This window comes from Jaculus jaculus, chromosome 6 (genome assembly GCF_020740685.1).
Source record: "Jaculus jaculus isolate mJacJac1 chromosome 6, mJacJac1.mat.Y.cur, whole genome shotgun sequence".
Lineage (NCBI taxonomy): Eukaryota > Metazoa > Chordata > Mammalia > Rodentia > Dipodidae > Jaculus > Jaculus jaculus.
In genome coordinates, this window is record NC_059107.1 from 59448255 (window position 1) to 59452344 (window position 4090).

Consider the following 4090-nt stretch of genomic DNA (forward strand, 5'->3'; position numbering starts at 1 on the left):
CAGGTTCAGTTCTCCAAGACCCACATAAGCCAGATATACAAGGTGGCATGTGTATCTGGACTTCAATGCAGTGGCTGGAGGCCCTGGAGCACCCATTCTTTCATTTTCTCTCTCTCTCTCTCTCTCTCTCTCTCTCTCTCTCTCTCTCTCCCTCTCTCTCTCTCTCTCTCCCTCCCTCCCTCTCTCTCTCTGTCTCTCTCCATTTCTTTATCAGACTTACTGCTCCGCTACATAATTATATTTTCTAGGGTGCAAAATTTAATAATGCCACAGCACCTATAAACCAGCCTACCACATGTACCTATGTCATGAAGACAAATAAGGGGACTATAAACAATGCATTTTATCAGACTTAAAGATATACCGTTTTTCAAGGTAGAGTATTTCACACCAGTCTGGGCTGAACTCAAACTCACAGCCACCCTCCTAACTGCCTCCCATCAGTGGGGATTAAAAGCATGCACCACCATGACTGGCTTATCCTATTTCAATGAGATGTATTTTGTTATGCTTTGGCTTGGTGCCTGAATGTCAGTTATTGTGTACATGACAATATTGTTTTGTAGACCATGGGAAATGTTCCTTTATTACCTAGTTGAGTTAAAATATTAGTATTTTCATCAGTATATGCCAGCTATTTTGAAGAATATTGATTATGTACTTTTAAGTATTTATCAGGTTCTATCAACGCCTGTTTCCTGGGGAAAGTAAGGCAACTGATAATAGAATACAATGAGATATAGTGCTAAAAAGTGCAGCAGAGTCACCTTTGGTAACAAAGAAGTCACTAAAGAAAATGGGAGGAATTGTTCTAAATTCAGAACTAATTGATCCAATATTTAAAAATCAGACGCTGACAGTATATTAAACCAAGCTGTTGGAATCTTGGGCTTCTAATATCTTCCCATGAATTGAGGAGATTGTCTGATCATGGACTAACTTTCAAGTCTGCTAACAGATTTACATTAGATTAGAAAATAGTGATTATTTTTCGCATATAGAAAGATACCCCTTTTATGTTACACATATAGGCTTCCAGTTCCACCAGTTCTTTCAATGAGGCTTTGTTTCAAATACTATGTGAAGACCTTTTAGGGGGATGGCAAGGATCTTTGCATGAAATTATCAAGTGTTTTTAATGGTGCTATACAGAAGAAAACCCAGAATAAGTATTAAGTAAACTGTACCCTTTCAGAAGTAGGCAAACATGGCAGCTATACCTGCATCCTTACAAGTTTTGGTGATTGACATAATGCCTCAACTCACTGCAATTAAACTTAGGGGTAAAGGCTAAGACTAGGACACATGGATAAAATGTCATAAAAAAATGCACAACCTTCATTAGGTTCAGTTACCTGAAGCACATGCTACCAAAGATGAGGAAAGACAAAGTACTTCCCTATTAATCAGTAACTCAGGCACAGATTCAGAATCCACTATGAGTTAACTAGGGTCCTAATAGTGATTTTAAAAATTTCCACTCCATGTCAAAGTTACTAAACTTGTTAATGCAGCACCCACAATCAAATGATTTTAGCATATATACTGGTATGCACAATTACCACTTAATACAACCTAAGGTTTAGTGCCCCCACCCAGTGTAAAACAAATAATTTGAAGACAAAAAAAAATAATTTAAAACAGGTATTTTTTCCTCCAAATTCCTGGTTTAATAAGGACTGTTTATTTTGAGAAAAAAAAAAGGTCCCAGGGCTGGAGAGATGGCTTAGCGGTTAAGCGCCTGCCTGTGAAGCCTAAGGACCCCGGTTCGAGGCTCGGTTCCCCAGGTCCCACGTTAGCCAGATGCACAAGGGGGCGCACGCGTCTGGAGTTCGTTTGCAGAGGCTGGAAGCCCTGGCTCGCCCATTCTCTCTCTCTCCCTCTATCTGTCTTTCTCTCTGTGTCTGTCACTCTCAAATAAATAAATAAATAATTTAAATAAAAGGTCCCAAACATCAAGATGTTCACAAAATCACCCACAGCATCAACTTTAGAAAACAAGTACTAAGACTATTACACTATTTTTCTAAAGGATGCCTTTGACATGCCAACTCTCATTCACAAAAATACATTGTTACATATGTGTTGAATACTCAACCCCAGAGTACATGGGGAAGGTCACACATGTACTGCTAACTCAAAGATGCTCTGATGCTACAAGTAAATGAGAATGCTTTTGCAGCCAGGGAAGCAACTATTGAAACCATGTATGAATGGAAGAATTGTACTCCCTGCATAACAAGAGATTATTTTGGAGACAGTTGATAAAAACCATACATTTTTTATTGTTAAGTCATAAAGAGGTATCAAAAGCAAAAATTACAGGGTAAGACTTAACACAACTACTTCGAGCGTCAAAGGAAGTGAAAATGGAACTTGGCATTGGGCAGTATAGTATGAATTAATGAACGTGGGAAGGACAAGGAAAGGGAGAACAACAGTGAAAATGTGCTGAAGATTCTAGGGGAGTGAATCTGGTGTAATTTTGATCTTGGACAAACGCCTAGGTAAAGAAACAATCTGTAAGGTTTCTAAAGCCTGCGAGGTGCTTAAGAGTTATCCTCGCCAGTGGCGCTGTCTCTGTCATCCTCTCCTTCCTCGGCCTCTGTTTCATCATCTTTGATCAATTCCAGCTGGTCTTCTCCCCGATCTTCATTATCATCATCATCCAGAAGATCTCCCTCCTCAGCAGAGTCATCTGCACCTGCCTCAGACTCCATCTTCGCATTAGTCTCCTCTTTCTTCACAGAGGTGCTAGTCTGCTCCTCTTCAGTCTTTTCATTCTTCACCTCTACTGGGGTTGATAAGGGCAAGTCTGCTTGTTTGCTCTGTTCCTTTTCTATTTTTTCCAAGCTTTCCAGTAGAGAATCCACTTTTTGTTTTATCTGGGTAAGTTCCTTCTTAATGGCTTGAAGGTCATCTCCTTTCAACTTTCTGACTTAGAAGATGATCCTCGCTGTCCACTCTTAGAATTAAAGCTACTTTTGCCCCTTCGTGAAGTGTTTCCAGATACCCGCTGGCGTTTAGAGGGTAACACAGCACGGGCAATAGGAGGAGGAGGAACACGTGCTGGATAACTGTACATCCTGTCATAATAATCACGCTGAAAGTCATAATCCAAGTCAAAGGAGGAGCCGTACATCTCCGCTGCAGATCGTTTCACACCTGCTTTTCCTCGGTTCACTTTTCGCTCTGCAGCCAGATTAATACCTAAAACCTGGCCAGCAATCATTCTCCCATCCTCTCCTGCCACAGCAGCTCGGGCATTTCTCTCATTAACATACTGGACAAAGGCAAAGCCCTTATGAACAGAGCAGCCAACAATTTGGCCATATTTTGAGAAGATGGCCTCCACATCAGACTTCTTGACCACAAGAGTGTTGAGATTCCCAATGAATACACGGGAATTCATAGAGCGAGGATCTGTCTTGTTGGTAACATTGCTAGCCATTTTCTTTGAAGTTAAGGTTCTTCACAAAGCTGAAAAATGTAGCTGAAGATCAAAAAAATCCCACTCAAGCAAAGTTGACTAACAATTATTTCAAGTGATTTGTAACCAGAGTGAAGGAGATGAGATTCGACCCTGAATCTCCTACTCGAAAGTCCTACGTGAAGAGACTGGGCAGGCCAGAGACGCGCACACAACCGTCCTGACTTCATCTCTTCACAAAATCTCTCTCCATTCCTTTCTCTCAAATAAATAAATATTTTTTTAATTTTTTCAAATAATTAATTCTTGGAATGGAGAGATGGTTTGGCAGTTAAGGTGCTTGACTGGAAAGCCCAAGGAACCATGTTCAACTCTCCAGATCCCCTGTAAGCCAGACACACAAGGTAACACAAGCACCCAAGGTTGCACATGTGCACAAGATAGCACACATATCTGGAGTTCCATTACAATGGCTGGAGGCCCTGACATGCCAATTCTCTCTATCTGTGTGTCATAAAAAAATACAAATATAGTGCTGGAGAGATGGCTTAGCGGTTAAGCGCTCGCCTGTGAAGCCTAAGGACCCCGGTTCGAGGCTCGGTTCCCCAGGTCCCACGTTAGCCAGATGCACAAGGGGGCGCATGCGTCTGGAGTTCGTTT

The 4090-nt window shown here is 41.3% G+C and overlaps 1 pseudogene; it reads right to left on the reverse strand.

Moving 5' to 3' along the window:
- Nucleotides 1–2549: 2549 nt before the first annotated feature.
- LOC101617955 lies at nucleotides 2550–3651 on the reverse strand (annotated as a pseudogene).
- Nucleotides 3652–4090: the final 439 nt, after the last annotated feature.